This window comes from Crotalus tigris, unplaced genomic scaffold (genome assembly GCF_016545835.1).
Source record: "Crotalus tigris isolate CLP2741 ecotype Arizona unplaced genomic scaffold, ASM1654583v1 scf7180000023830.6690815, whole genome shotgun sequence".
Classification (NCBI taxonomy): Eukaryota; Metazoa; Chordata; class Lepidosauria; order Squamata; family Viperidae; genus Crotalus; species Crotalus tigris.
This window is the reverse complement of record NW_024100214.1, coordinates 4,878,304-4,895,455: the sequence shown is the minus strand read 5'-3', so window position 1 is coordinate 4,895,455 and position 17,152 is coordinate 4,878,304.

The window sequence follows — 17,152 nt, the reverse complement described above, 5'->3', positions numbered from 1 at the left end:
TAATGAGCAATTTCTGAAAATGATTAGAAAGTGAGATTTGAGAATTTAGTGTTCTTTAAGATCCTTCACAGTTGTTAGCAAGATGGCTAATCTTGTCATCTCCCAATGTTCAAACCCACAGTCTCCTTGCAGGAAGCAACCTACTGGAGCACACGTGAGTAATCTCCCACCTTCATCTGAAGTGGTTCCAAGGAACTGTCCTACTTACTGTTTTTTTTGGTCTTTGCTACAGTTGTCAGCTCTGCATTTGCAGAGTTGTCCTTCCTATACCTCCCCCAGAAGTTCAAATAGAGCATGACCTCAAGTCATTGTGTTAACTTTTTCCCTTTCCCCTGAATCAATTCTAATCTGTCAATATCTTTGTGGAAATGGGTACCCAGAATTATGCTTAGCAATCATTGTCTTGTCTTCAGAAGGCTTACACACAAATTATTTTAGTATCTGCTATACTATACAGGTTTTGATGGTAGGAATGTTCCTGAATCAATAAAATGTAGAAATCAATAAGGACTTTCCTTTTTAAACATAACCCTCCCCTCCAATTTGGTTTCTATGATAAAAGTTATTATAGACTAAGTGTATTTAAAAGGATTTAAAATCTCAGCTATTAAGGCATAATAAGCAATTTATGAAACACTTTCATAATAAGCAATGTTATGAACCCTTTCAAGGGTATGTTGACATAATGAGGGAGATGTTGGAAAGCAGCAAGATTTTGAGACCCTTAATATATAGCTCTTCAGTTTCAATAATTATATATATAATGTCAACAAAGATGCATATTTCTCGTATCATAAAGTGCATATTAACAATTTAATAGCACAAAAATTGCTTTTACATCTTATTAGGTCAGCTAGTAAAAGCAATCTGTGACTTTCAATTAATGAGTTATCTTTGTTCCAAGTCACATCTAGAGTACTATTTTTTTCTGACAAGAAAAGAACCTAATGGATAGACATAAGAGGGAAAAAAATAAATATAAAACAAATGTAAACTAGATTTAAGCAGAAGATCTTAGGTTCTAAACATGTAAAGATTGCTTTACAAAATCCTTGCTCATGAGCAATATACAATGCTATAAAAACAACAGTTCTAAAAGAATCATTATGTTAATGTATTATAATAAAGTAGTTTTGTCTGTTACTAATTTCAGATAGAATTCTTTTTTGATATTTTTAAATGTATTTTTGTCTAGAACTGCAACATAACTTAATCTCATGGCATAGATAATTTTTTAATTATTTTTTATTTTATTCAGAACACAGTTAAAATACAAAATACAAAACTCAATAAAAATCCAAGAAGTCATAAAAGAACCTCCCCCCCACAAAAAAACAATACTGTATTAAAAAGGGGGGCATCAAAACTCTCCAACACACTATATACACATATTATCCCCTTAAATTGAATACTGATTAAAATATTACTACAATTAGTTCCCACCCCTTGCAAAATAGGCCCTCCCAAAATTTTTAAACTATCAAATCTATTAGCAACTTGTTGACCTCTCTTTTATGTTATATTAATGACAAAGTGGTTAAAAGGAAAAATAATAATAGTAAAACAACAAAATTAAAATTTCAAATCTGTTAACAAGCTGTTATTGTATTCACTCATAAAAAATTTACCACAGCGTCTTATCTCAGATCATCTCAAAAGTTATAAATAAATCATCCTGGGTCAAAAATCCATGTTTGTTTCTTAATATCCTCTCTTGTAAATTGTTTAATTAAATGTAGTAAATTCAGTCTCCAAAATATGTCTATCGTTTGGTCATAATGCAAGAAGAAATAGTTACCGGTTAACTGTAATAAATCCATCTAGTCTCCCTCTGTCTTCGTAGAGGAAAGATTTCCTTCATAGAAGAAAGGAATTCGTCTCCCTCTCTTCCAGCTGAGGCCATAATGTTGGAGAAGTATATAGACTTCATTGGTTCTTCAGCAATGACACTATCTCTTTGATCTGGAACTGGATCAAAGTCCTTTTGTGTATCTTTATCCAAAGATAAGGCTTCAGGTTTTAATATTCTTTGAAGAATGATTAAAGTTTGATCAAATTTATGTAAGAGAAAACCAGCTAGAAGCTGCATATTTTCCCACCCTTCTTTCTTATATTTAAGACACTGTTCAGCCATTTTAATCTGTAGAACTTAATCGGGGACCAAAGGGCCCCCCCCAAATTTTCCTCTATCTTTCAATCCAAAATTATAAGAATAATTCAATAGAAATAAACTCTAGGTATTTTGCAAATTCAAAAAATGGTCTCTTCACCACCTCCCTGAACATTGCTATGCTTTCCATACAGAAGGGATAGAAGTTATCCAGAACAACATAAATCAGAAGGGGAAAAAAAGAAAAAAGCAATTAGAGTCCAGCAAGGGGTTGAAATAAATCAGCATTCAACCACTTTAAAGCAAAAAATAAAATAAAACAATAAAGTCAAAAAGTGAAAGTTAAAATTCTGGTATGCTTAGAAAAATGAAACTACTTGACAGGAAGATGGATATGCCCAGTGACTTTTCAATTGCTTGGAGGGAATTGGAATCTTCAAGACCCTCCCCCCCCTTCCCCACTGAATCCACAATCATCCAAAAGTCATTTTGGGTCACTCCTAAGTGCTCCCATTCAAAATCAAGGAGCAGCTCTGCCAAAGAACCAGCATTAGCAGTAAAACCAGCAGATCATCAGTAAGACAAAAAAGAAAACCTTACCGAGCAGCAGCCATCTTGAAAGGAGGGCAAGCCATAGATAATTTTTAAAAGGCTTGTACAATACAAAGAAATAATGTTAAGTATACTATTGCTTCTGTGAATGACACGGTAGCCTAGAGATGAAGACGCTTGCCTCACACTTGGAGGATTGAGAGTTCAATCCTAGGCAGCATCAGATGTTTCTTTATCAAGGCGCAGAGTGAAAATATTTGCTGCAAACTCCACATAAGCGTCAGGAAAGGCATCCAGCCAATAAACGCTCAGCTCCATTCAATTGCCTCAATTGCACCCTGATATAAGGGATTACAGGGTCGTAAAAAGAAAAAAAATACTATTGCTTCTTTATCTGTTTCCCTCTGTGGATGATGGTTAAAGTTTTGCATTAGGTTAAAAGCAGACAATCTAGTGCCTACAGGGTTTTTTTCCCCGATAATGCCTATAACCTCTTGTCAATGATTAGGTGCTGTCCAGAACATTTGGAAGGCACCAATCTTATTGGAAGTCTTATTCAAATGGAGACATTTCAAATTATTTGAGACATTCACAGTTCAATTTTAAAAAGCAAGTTTATGAATCTTATTTCCTTAGAACAAATTGAACAGTTCTGCAGCTTACTGACCCTATCTTTAGTAATCTTAACGCAAAGGCTTCAAAAAAAGAGAACCACGGAAGGTGCTTGGGCTTCATTATGCAAAGAGTTGCAAGTATACTTGGCTATCATAATTTATCCTCACATTGGGGAGCTAACAATATGGAGTGTTTTCTACCTTGGAAACTCAGGCCCTGCTGATTCTGAAATGAGTTCAACTGTGGCAAATTTCACAAATATTCTTGCCCACAACCTTTTAAAGTTAACTTGTTTGTCAATTTACCCTCATTTCTAGCACTTCAAAAGGCTGACCGAGCAAAGAAACAGAAAATAAAATTGCTCGGGAGGAACTGTAATTAGAATCTTGGATGGTCCCCATCGAAAAACCTGAAAGGTGTGTGATGTTTAAACGTGGTGGCAATCAGCTTTTTTCTCCAAATATGATTGATTTTTTTAAGCTAATTCCACATTTTAAAGGTTTGGCTGATTATAAGTTACTGTCTGGATACCCATTTACTGCATTGAGGGGAGGGCAAAAATATTAATCAGCATTTTATTTTACCTGTTTTACCTTTGTTTCTTTGAAAGAGCTTGATTGCTTGGATAAAATCTGCCTTAGAAGCTTGTAAAAATCTAAGATTTTGTCTTCACCCTTCTGGATGGAACTTAAAGAGTTTCAAAAACTGTTAACTGAAGTGTAACACAGTTCAGGAGCAGTGCGGTGGTTAAAAAGTAGAGTGGCAGTAGGAGACTCAATTCCATGCGATTCTCAGTTCTGGCTATGCACTACTGCAATGCACTTGACTTCTAATAAACCTATACCTTTCTTAAGAAATGGAGCCAAAGATCATTTCTATTTAGAGGTCTATAGAGATTCTCACTCATCCAGGTCATGGTTGTCCCAAAAGTGCTTTTTCAGGAGGCAACTGGACTTTCTTGTTTTTCTTTGAAGAAGTTTTGCTTCTCATCCAAGAAGCTTCTTCAGCTCTGACTAGATGGTGGAGAATGGAAGGATTTATATGACCAGTGTATGCAAGGAATATAAATCCTTCCATTCTCCACCATTAGTTAGAGCTGAAGAAGCTTCTTGAGTGAAAAGTGAAACATCTTCAAAGAAAAACAAGAAAGTCCAGTTGCTTCCTGAAAAAAAACCTTTGAGATTTCTTTTAGATGTTTAAGTTGCAGCAGGTCTGATACTTGCCATTCCTCTCAGCCCAATCAACTGTTGTTGTGGAAGCACCATGTATGCTGTCTTGAATTCCTGAAGGAAAGGCAGGATACGTAACTAACAAATAAACACATTTGTGAGCTTTAGGGCCATACCTTCACATAATGAAGATAGCTGGATGCCCTTTGTATTTAGAACTAGCACATAGTTCCTTTATTCCTCTGATGGAACCCACAAGAAGTATTCCTGATGCATAGCTTTAATCTTTAAGCAGCTTGTTTTAGCACTCTATGGGGGCAGAAGCATCCAATTCATTCAGCCTTATTTGTTCAGACACATGATCCATATTTTTGGAACAGTGAAGGCACCCTGGAAACATTGTTACAGATTTTTTTTTCTTTGTAACAAGCAAACATTTTATGTCCCTGCATAATAGCTCATAATTATGGCTTCTAGCTAGCCATTCTCTTTACACGTAAGCCTTGATTTATGACCATTTGAAGTTAGAATGGTGCTGAAAGAAAGTGACTTACAACTGCCACAGCATCTCCGGGATCAAAAATTTGGCTTAGCCACTAGCACATATTTACAATAGTTGCAGCATCCTGGAGTCACGTGATCAACATTTGAGTCCCTTCCCAGCTAGTCTCTGACAAGCAAATCAATGGGAACACCAGACTAGCTTAATTACTTTGTGACTCACTTAGTGTTTGTAGTGATTTGTTTTATGACTGCAGTAAAAAAGTTGTACATTGACCACCTTGCTTAATGGAGTTAGTAATAGTAATAATAATAATAATAATAATAATAATAATAATAATAATAATAATAATAATAATAATTGGAAGGGACCTTGGAGGTCATCAAGTCCAACCCTCTGCTCAGGCAGGTAACCCTATACCATTTCAGACAAATGGCTGTCCAGTTTCTTCTTAAAAACTTCCAGTGTTGGAGCATTCACCACTTCTGGAGGCAGGTTGTTCCGCTGGTTAATTGTTCTAACTGTCAGGAAGTTTCTCCTTAGTTCTAGGTTGCTTCTCTCCTTGATTAGTTTCCATCTGTTGCTTCTTGTCCTGCCTTCAGGTGCCTTGGAAAATAGCTTGACTCCCTCTTCTTTGTGGCAGCCCTGAGATATTGGAACACTGCTATCATGTCCCCCCTCGTCCTTCTCTTCGTTAAACTAGACATACCTAATTCCAGCAACCGTTCCTTATATGTTTTAGCCTCCAGTCCCCTAATCATCTTTGTTGCTCTTCTCTGTACTCTTTCTAGAGTCTCAACATCTTTTTTACATCGTGGTGACCAAAACTGGATGCAGTATTCCCAGTGTGGCCTTACCAAGGCATTGAAGAGTGGTATTAATACTTCACGTGATCTTGATTCTATCCCTCTGTTAATGCAGCCTAGCACTGTGTTGGCCTTTTTGGCAGCTGCAGCACACTGCTGGCTCATATTTAAGTGATTGTCCACTAGGACTCCGAGATCCCTCTCACAGTTACTACTATTGAGCAAGGTACCCCCTATACTATACCTGTGCGTTTGGTTTTTCTTGCCTAAATGTAGAACCTTATTTTTTCACTATTGAATTTCATTTTGTTAGATAGCGCCCAGTGTTCAAGTCTGTCCAGATCCTCCTGTATCCTAAGCATGTCTTCTGGAATGTTCGCTATTCCTGCCAGCTTGGCGTCGTCTGCAAATTTGATGAGTTCCCCATCTATCCCCTTGTCCAGATCGTTGATGAAGATGTTGAAGAGCACTGGGCCCAGAACAGAGTCCTGGGGCACCCCACTACACACTTCCTTCCATGTAGATGTGGTTCCATTGAGGACCACATGCTGTGTACGGCCGGTCAGCCAGCTACGGATCCATCCGGTGGTGATGCTGTCTAACCACATTTTTCTATCTTATCAAGTAGCAGGTTGTGATCTACTTTATCAGATGCCTTACTGAAGTCCAAGTAAATTATATCCACAGCATTCCTCTGATCCACTATTTTTGTCACTTGGTCAAAGAATGCAATAAGATTTGATCTGTTTTTGACAAACCCATGTTGGCTTTTAGTAATGACTTTGTTTGCCTGTAGGTGTTCGCTGATTTGTTGTTTATCTTTGCCATAATCTTCCCAGGTATTGAGGTCAGGCTGATAGGTCTGTAATTTCTTGGATCCATTTTTTTCCCTTTTTTGAAGATGGGAACTACATCAGCTGTTTTCCAGTCCTCTGGTAGTTCCCCAGTGCTCCAGGATCTCTGAAAAATGTAGTTCAGTGGTTCTGAGATCACATCTGCCAGTTCCTTGAGAACCTTGGGATGTAATCCATCTGGTCCTGGTGATTTGAACTTGTCTAGGCTGGACAGGTGCTCACTTACCATTTTCTTGCCTATCTTAACTTGTGTTTCTATTCTGTTTTTTATGGCACTATTTTTGATAGGTTGGTCTGCTTTTTCCCTTTGTTTAAAGACAGATGCGAAAAATGAGTTAAATAGTTCTGCTTTCTCCCTGATGCTTGTCACCTTCTTGCCACTTTCACCCACTAATGGACCAATCGTTTCCTTCATTTTTCCCCCTGTTTTTTACATGTTGAAAGAAGCTTTTTTTGTTATTTTTGACTTTGGTCACAAGCCTTAGCTCATTTTGAGTCTTAGCTTTCCTCACTTCATCTTTGCAGGCACGGGCTATTTGCTGATGTTCTGACTTAGTTTTGTGTCCCTCTTTCCACTTTCTATACTTATCCTTTTTATCTTTCAATTTATCAGAGAGTTCTTTGTACAGCCATGCTGGTTTCTTTTGAGAGCTGTTATTTTTCCTCTTTGTTGATATTGTGCTAGACTGGGCTTTTATTGTCTCACTGCATCCAGTTTTGGTTACCACGATGTAAAAAAGATGTTGAGACTCTAGAAAGAGTACAGAGAAGAGCAACAAAGATGATTAGGGGACTGGAGGCTAAAACATATAAGGAACGGTTGCTAGAATTGGGTTTGTCTAGTTTAACGAAGAGAAGGACAAGGGGGGACATGATAGCAGTATTCCAATATCTCAGGGGCTGCCATAAAGAAGAGGGAATTAAGCTATTTTCCAAAGCACCTGAAAGCAGGACAAGAAGCAACAGGTGGAAACTAATCAAGGAGAGAAGCAACCTAGAACTAAGGAGAAACTTCCTTACAGTGAGAACAATTAATCAGTGGAATAGCCTGCCTCCAGAACCAGTAAATGCTCCAACACTGGAAGTTTTTAAGAAGAGACTGGACAGCCATTTGTCCAAAATGGTGTAGAGTTTCCTGCCTGAGCAGGGGGTTGGACTAGATGACCTCCAAGGTCCCTTCCAACTTTACTACTATTACTATTACTTTTCAAAATTTCCCAAGCATCTTGAGTTGTTTTTCCCTGGAGGATTCTCATCCATGGAATCCTTCCCAAAAGTTTATTGAAATTAGCTCTCTTGAAGTCCAAGACTCTAGTTTGACTGTGTTCTAGTGCTTGTGCTTCCATAATGTTGAATTCCAATATTGCATGATCACTTCCTCCCAAGGTTCCTATGGCTTCAACACCTTCTATCATTTCATCTCTGTTAGTGAGAATTAGATCCAAAATGGCTAATCCCCTAGTTCCCTTCTCTACTTTTTGGGAGACAAAGTTGTCTGCTAGGTTTGTCAGGAATCTGTTTGATCTTCCACTTGGTGCAGAGTTTGTCTCCCAATTGATGTCAGGGTAGTTAAAGTCCCCCATTACTATTGTGATGTGCTTCCTACATACCTTAGTTAGCTGACTAGCAAAAAGTTCATCTATTTCCTCTGTTTGGTTGGGTGGCCTATAATATACGTGGCAACGTCATTTCCCCCCCATTTATATTGACCCAAATGCATTCAAGACAGTTTTCATCATTGTTGTGCTCTATTTCTGTAGAGATGTAGTTTTTTCTTATATAGAGAGCAACTCCACCTCCTCTTTTATTTGATCTGTTTCTTTTAAATAATTTAAATCCCTCTGTGTATTCCATTTGTGTTCTGGTCCAAATCGTAGTTGTAGGTCAAGAACTATCCCAATTTTTAATTAGGGCTCTTTGACAAGCTATTGTCTTTGTGGAGTCTTCAAATCTAAATAACAAATCCTCAAAATCCTCAAAAATTTATTGGCATTATTTTTCAAGTTTATTCTGCCTAGCACTTTATTTGGTAAAGTTACACCTTACCTATTCTGAACTGCTAAAAGGATAAAAAGGTCAAACTCCTAGCTGGTCAATTTTCCAGGAGGGATAGGGATAGATCTTAGTCGTACTTAATGCAGTCTCAATAAATAATACTCCTTTCATCATTTACTAGTGATTTTGCAGATTAGGCTCTCTCCAAAATGGAGTCTGATGGATTTAAAAATGGCATTCAAACTCATCATAATGGTGATAGATCCACGCAGATTACTGAAGAAAAAGGTTGTAAACCACCTTTGAAATTATGTTGCCAGGTTTTCTACTAATGGTACTTAATATGGATGGACAAGAATTTACAGGTGGTTTCACAGGTGCCACAACACAACACAAATGCACACAGATTCTTCAATAGAATAAGGAAAGAAAGTGGAGAGAAAAAAATAAAAGAGTCCAACACTGTGTCAATATGGAAAGTAAGCAAGAAGTACTTGGGGGTTGCCGAACATAAGGTTGACCTACTGTGACCTCATATAAAAAAATAAAGCTGGTGCTGGGCCAACTTTATGCTGTTGCAAACTGGCCAGACTTTACATCATCAGGAGGGAGAAACCTGTCAAAAAAAGCTCTTAGAAAAGAGAATCTAAAAACGTATAGCCAATTCCAGTCTATTAGTTAACCAAATGCATCAGTGTCTTACACTTGCTATGTATAATAGAAATAATAAGCAACACTTCTACTGTTATTGCTCAAACTGTTTGTGTTTTGATCTGGTTGGCTTTGCCACCGACAGAACCATCTTCTCTCAATCCTTGGCAGTATTCAACCCAAAATAGAAATTAAGATTGAAAGCACTGGACTTCCCATAAACGGATGCAAGTTAAACTTGTGTCAGGAATGTATATTTAATGGTTATTAGAATATCACTGAAAATTTGGGTTTTTTATTCTACAATGCAACATTTATCCTTGGTTTTTATAAGATTTATTCTTGAACCAGGCAGTACCCCAAGGCCTATCCTAGAAAGTAGCAATTAAGTTTAATGACAATATGACACATTCTTTGTGGAAGAATTAAAACATCCCTGTGTCTGAAATATATTCAGAATTAACTTTATTATCAGATTTCCTGTCTGATTACTAATAGACAGGGTCTACTTCCTCCAAAATCTCAGAAATTGTTCTAGATATCCTCACCATGCTTCCTTCAATTATATTGACAACCACTTAAAATAAGATCAGATATTGGGAGATGAAGATTTAGTGTAAAACACATATCCAGGCTGAGTTGATGCTGTAATATTCACAGTGCTTCCAAATCCCTCTCCACAAACAGGTAGTAAAAGTGAGTAACTGCAATGCTGATTTATATTATGAAGAAGAGAGAAGATTCTTTACAGGAATCTCAAGCAGCAGTGTCCAAACGTATTTATAAATCATCACTGGGGGCTTTTAAGTCCTACTTTACATTTCCATTATTCCACAGAGATACTAGCCGAATCTCACTTTGGCACACTCTCCACATGCCAAAGACAGCTTTGCTAAATATTGGTGCCTTAATTTTAAGTACTGCGATGGAAGAGCTCTAAACACTACAAGAACAACAAATGTATTCGAATTACTTTTTTTTTTCAGAGAAGACAAAAAGCAAACCACCAAGAAGTATCTCCCTCATTTTAATTAGAATCCCTACAACCTGTAGGAAGTGTTAGTTCCATTACTGGCTAAAAGTTTTAGCTGCTTATAAAGTGTCAAGTTTTGCTCTTTCCTTCCAATATCAAATAGACAGTACTTTTTCCCCAACCTGTTAATATATTGCAGAATGTGAGAAGGAACCAAAATGCTAACTATTTTTTTCCTCTTTGTTCCTACCAATGCAAAATTTATCATCACAAATCTTTAGATTCTTCCAGTTTAACAGGCATACTGTACATCAGTAATGAATTTATCACTCCTGGCCAAGAAGATTCAGACCATGATGATCGTGGAATACTCTAAAGCTGTTGCAAGAAATGGATTTTCTGGTTCAATTTCAATCTGGTTTCAACCTGGGACATAGCATGCAGTGGCATTAGTTAGGCAGTTGGATAATCTACAGGTAGCCCTTGATCACATTTTGGGCACTTGGCATCTGGCCATCATCTACGGATTCCCAGTTACACGGCAATTTACATGTTTTTTTTCTGTAACTGGCATTTACTTTCAGTTTCTGGCAAAAAAACACCCACTGCAGACAAGGGGTTCATTTAAGAAAACAGCATTTGCTTAATGACTGCCATGTTCAGTTAATGACTGCCAGAAAAAAAACAGGCCTCTAGTTTGTTGGTGCTTTGTACTACTGTATCCTTGAGTACACACTAATCAGGGCAATGGTTAAGAGGCGTTTCCATCTGTGTATTATGTTCACAAGATTTTATGGTTTTTTCCCCTTCCTGGAAAGATCTGATCTGGCTTCCTTTACTCATTCGTTGGAGCTTCATTTGAAAGACAGTCAGGTCTAAAATACAGTGGATATGCTTCTTCTGAGCAACAGCATGTGACTCCTGTTGTGGCTAAATTATGTTGTCTCCCAATGGATTTTTGAGTCAGTTTCCACATGATTATTATTACATCTAAATCCCTAAATGGCTTGGGTCATACTTACTTGCAGAAATACCTTCTTTTCATATGTAGTGATCTGGGGGCTGCATTCTTCAACTAAAGGCAGAAGGACCTTTTTGATGGTGTCTCCAGCATTATGAAATTCTTGCCACATATAGCATAAGGTAAATAACTCAATGTGGTCAGTATTTCTATTGTCACAGAGTCTTTCTGTCACAGGCAGATGGAATTACCTATTCAGCAAAAGGAAGGAAGGTCTAGAAAAGATGTCAAACTGGCGGCCCATGGGCCGGATGTGTCATGTGCAGGCCATGCCCACTCTGACTCCAGAAAGGCAAAACAGTGTAGGAATTAGCTACTGGAGAATACCCCCAAAAAGGTCATTTCCGTGTCTTTAATTACATTTAGTGCAGGCGAGTCTGCTGCCTCCTGAGGTAGCCAGTTCCACATTTGAGCAGTATTCATCCTGATATCCAATCAAAATCTACTTCCTTGTATTTTTAAGCCATTGTTTTTTTTTTAACCTTCTAGAACCACATTGAATATGTTTACTTTGTTCTCTAATGATAGCTTCTGATATTTGAAGATAGCTACTATGTCTCCTGATAGTCTTCTCTTCTCCTGGCTAAACATTCAGTGTCTCCACCAGCCCTCCTTATGCTTCCTTCTAGGCCATCTGGACATCTTCCAGCTTGTCAGTACCCAGAACTAGCTATAATATTCCGAGTGTGTTATTATCAACCCACAATGCGAAGTATTACTTGTGTTTTCTTGATATTATATTTGTGTTCATTCACCATATTACATTGCTTTTGTTTTGTTCTGTTTTTGCAGCTACATCACCCTGTTGGCTCCTATTCGGTCTTTAATTCATCCAAATACCCAGATTTTTGCACACGACTTGCTGCCCATTATGGCCTCCCTCCTTTAATACCCATGCCTTTGAGTTTTCCTACTCAAACAAAGAATTTTCTATTTGTCCTTGTTGCAAATTGAATTTGCTGGTTCCTAGCTATTGTTCCAGCTTGTTGAGATCCCCCTAAAATTTGATCCTATCCTTCCAAGATATTTGCCCTGCCCCCTACTTTTGTGTTGATGCAGGTGTAGCAGCTGACAGCATCATAGAAGTATCAACATCATTTGCAAACATTATTTTTTTAAGCATTTATCCAAATCATTTAAAAAGATGTTGCAGGGCCATGTGGCATGCCACTCAGCCTTCCCTTCCAGCTTGAAATGCAGCTATTGCTATACTGTCAGAATATCCGATGTCGTCCGTAGCGCGAAGGCAAAGAAGACCGGCACACACTGACACCCAACAAGCACTTTATTATGCAGGTGAGACAAAGTCAGCACTGGTGTTAGTTACCTCCCACCGCCATATATTGGCGTGCTCCACCCTTTGGGTCCGCCCCCGGTTCCAAACCACCATCCGCTTCAAATGAATAAATGCTCCACCCTTTCCCTGTGCTTTCCCTTTCCCCGACGGAACTCCGCCCCCACCCCCCGTTGTCCGTGCGCCCGAACTGCGCGTCAGTTGCCCGCCGCCAATCTTACCCTGCCTACTGTCCCGGTTGCGAAAGGATAACCCCCCACCCCCCTTTGCTGGGTCCGGCCGCCGGAGTGCAGTCCTTTCGGCCCCAGATGGCCCGTCCATCACCCTCCCTTCCGTAAAGCGCAGCTGGCATTCATGGTCCTCCGACCCCGTCGGTGACTGGCTTCCCTTAGGCTTCGCTGGCGTCTGTGGCGCAGCCCGCGGAGATGTCTGCTCAGTTGACGTTCGGCTGGTGCAGTCATGGGGCGTGGTGGGGCAATGCTCAGCTGTTTCCCGGGTTGGTAGGTCGTTATCCGTGCTCCCCCGTCCCCGTTCGTATGGCAAGCCTTTAGGGGCTTGACATGCGGCCCCCTTTACCACGTGTCCCCCTGGAAAAGAAAGGGAAGGGGTTGAATGTACCATGTTACATCTGTCTCGCCCTGGCTTCCCCGGGCATTTACGGTGAAACGTTCGGATTAGGTTAGGTGCGTTTATATCCTCCTCTCCCACCCAGGTTGCGTCCGACAACGGGTATCCTTTCCATCGAAGGAGGTATTGGGTCTTACCATAGCGCCTACGTGAGTCTAAGACTTCCTGCACTTCATAATGGGACCCCGAGACCGGCCCGGGTGCTCTGTCAGCGTAGGGACTTTTATGTGCAGGTTTGAGCAGGCTACTATGGAACACGGGATGAACTTTGCCTAGAGAGGCGGGTAGCCGTAATTGAACCGTCACCGGGTTGACTACTTTGAGGATCTGGAAGGGACCCACATATTTCGGCCCCAGTTTTTTGCATGGCACCTGCAAGCGTAAATACTTGGTGGCTAAATATACCCAGTCTCCCACCTGGAACGGTTTGTGCTCTGCTCGTCTTTTGTCGGCTTGGAGTTTGGCAGCGGCCTCGGCCTTTCTCCGTGCTTCCTTCACCCGGTCCCACAACCCTGTGATCTGGGCGTACCATGTTTGAGGGGTCTGGCCGCTAGCTACCTCTGGTGACAGGTTGGGAATGGGGTTAAACTCCATCCCATATACTATCTTAAACGGGGTATATCCCGTACTGTTGTGGACAGTGTTATTATACGCCACTTCAGCAAACGGCAAGAGGTCCACCCAGTCCGTTTGCTGAAATGACACATAACTCCGGAGGTATCTTTCCACCATGGCATTTGCCCTTTCTGCCGCCCCGTTGGTGCTCGGATGATACGCTGAACTCAACGCCTGTGAGGACCCTAGCGTACGAACGAACTCCCTCCAGAATCTCGCGGTGAATTGCACCCCTCTATCCGACACAATTCTTCTGGGTATGCCATGGAGTCGGTAAACGTGTTGAATAAACAACCGTGACAACCGCCGCGCTGATGGCAGGCCCTTGCATGGGATAAAATGCGCCTGTTTGGAGAAGAGATCTATCACGGTCCATATCACGTTGTAGCCCCGGTTGCCAGGCAGGTCTACAATAAAATCCATGGCGATCTCTTCCCACGGCCGGGATGGATCAGCCACTGGTTGTAACAACCCTATGGGTTTCCCTACTCGGGGTTTGGCACTGGCGCATACGTGGCATCCTCTGACATACCGTTCCACATCTACCTTCAGTTTGGGCCACCAGAATTGTCGTCGTAATAGATGTAGGGTCTTTATAAACCCAAAATGGCCCGCTTGTTTTGCGTCATGGCATTGTTGGAGTACGGCTAAGCGTAGCTTCTCGGGCACATATATCTTACCGCCTTTCCATGCCACACCGTCCCGAGTTGTCAAGCACCCTGAATGCTTATTCGCCCATGTATCCGTCGGCAGGGCAGCTCTAATAGCCGCTAGGTCACTTACCTGAGACCTGTGACTTACAGTCTTAGCGGTATCATGCCGCGGAGGCGGCACTAGTGCTTGTATGACCTCCTCCCGCTTGCTATGGTACTGCGGCATCCGCGACAATGCGTCGGCCAGAAAGTTTTTTCCTCCCGGCACATACCTCAGTGTGAACCGAAACCGGTTGAAATATTGGGCCCACCGGACATGTTTGGGGGCTAAGCGCCTCGGGGTCTGTAGCGCCTCTAAATTCTTGTGGTCTGTCCACACCTCAAACGGCTGCTTGGCCCCTTCTAACAAATGCCTCCATGTCGCTAGAGCCCAGCGGATCGCGAAGGCCTCCTTCTCCCAGACGGTCCAGCTACGCTCGGCCGTCGTGAACTTCCGCGAGGTATAGGCACATGGCTGCAATGCTCCCCCACTGTTCTTCTGCAACAGCACTGCCCCCACTGCCACATCACTTGCGTCCACCTGTACTACGAATGGAGCACTCTGGTCTGGGTGGCGCAATACGGGCTCTTTGGCAAATAACGTTTTCAGCGTCTCAAATGCCTTTTGGCAACTCATAGTCCACTCTATTCGTTGGCTCGGGCGAGGTCTCATCGCCAGGTGTCTTGTCCGTAGCAGTTCCGTGAGGGGATGCACCACGGTGGCAAATAACGGAATGAACTGGCGATAAAAATTCGCGAATCCGAGAAAACTTTGCAGTTGGCGTCTCGTCTGGGGCGCTTGCCATTCCTGTACTGCTTGCACCTTGCTCGGGTCCATTTCTAATATACACCGCAACAAGGGAGGAGCATGTCAGTCTGGTGAGGCAGGTGCCATTACTGCCAGTCTCTGGCATTGGGCCCCTCCCCAGACGCACCTTACGGTACCCTCCCTCCCACCAGATGGTTGGGGTCCATTTGTCCAGCCAGGACAACCCTAATATGACAGTCTCCGTCAAAGTGGGCACCACAATGAATCGCAAGACCTCCCAATGATCTCCTAGGTCCATGCGTACCCGTTCCGTCACGTGGGTTGCTGGGACTCCTCCCAACAGGGACCCATCCACCTGTTCGAACCGTATTGGTTGCGGTAATGGATGTATCCGGAACCCACTATCCACCGCTACCTTCCTACTCATCAGACACCGCGTGCACCCCGTATCGATCAAGGCTTGACACTCCTTCTGCACCCCTGTTACCGGACTCGTGAGAACTATAGGGAGGAGAAATGGATTAAGAGGGTCACTCACCATTGGATCGGCCAATACGTTGTCAGGGTTGTCCTCCTCGTCTCCCAGCTGGTACCGTGCCATAACCGTAGACTCCGCCATGACCGGAGACCCCTTGTTCGCCCCTGGGGTTGGCTGTTGAATAGTCGCCCTCGAACTTTCCGTCGTCTTCTTTACGGGCGTGGCTCTACCAATTGTTGCGCCCTTACGGGGGCTGGGTGCTGGGCAGTCGGCTGCTCGATGGCCCGGTTGGTCGCAGCGGAAACACCGGAAGCCGCCTTCTTTTGACGCTCCGGGTGGGTTTGGCGTTATCCGCTGTTGGCCCTTTCCCTTTCCCCGACGGAACTCCGCCCCCACCCCCCGTTGTCCGTGCGCCCGAACTGCGCGTCAGTTGCCCGCCGCCAATCTTACCCTGCCTACTGTCCCGGTTGCGAAAGGATAACCCCCCACCCCCCTTTGCTGGGTCCGGCCGCCGGAGTGCAGTCCTTTCGGCCCCAGATGGCCCGTCCATCGCCCTCCCTTCCGTAAAGCGCAGCTGGCATCCATGGTCCTCCGACCCCGTCGGTGACTGGCTTCCCTTAGGCTTCGCTGGCGTCTGTGGCGCAGCCCGCGGAGATGTCTGCTCAGTTGACGTTCGGCTGGTGCAGTCATGGGGCGTGGTGGGGCAATGCTCAGCTGTTTCCCGGGTTGGTAGGTCGTTATCCGTGCTCCCCCGTCCCCGTTCGTATGGCAAGCCTTTAGGGGCTTGACATATACTCATTGGACACAGAAGTTCTGCTCAGCAGTACAGCCATCTGAAAGCAGGAATAGTCCAGCCATGTTGTGTCATCTTTTATCAGAATCTCACATGAGACTGTTAAAATGGTTGCTTCTTCCTTTTTTAAAAAATAAATAAATAAATCCCTAGTCTATTCTACTTCAATGTCCACTTAATCAATGGTGCCCAACTGAGCGATGACGATTACCATGCGTGGATGAAAAGTGATCATACCACGCGGCAAGATAAATCATCTTGCGTATGTGACCTGTAAAAATGGTTGCAGAGACAATGAAAATATTATTTAAAAGTTGAGCAAACGGAAAGGAAGCACTGAGGATGCTGCTAGGACCAGCCTTCTCATTATTTGAGTGACCTTGTCGCTTTAGAGGAGACAGCAGCTGCAAATAATTGTCAATTACTTCATGAATATTTCTTGAACTATTTCCTTGGCACTCATGGATCATTTGAAATAAAGTTTCACCTGACACAGAACAGGTGATAGTTAGATCCCTGAAGAAACTGCACATGTATCTGATCTTCATTAACATTTACAGCCATACCACTATTACTCATTAGTAGACCAGCATCACCCTTGATAATAATTTATTAGGAATGAATAACATTAAACAT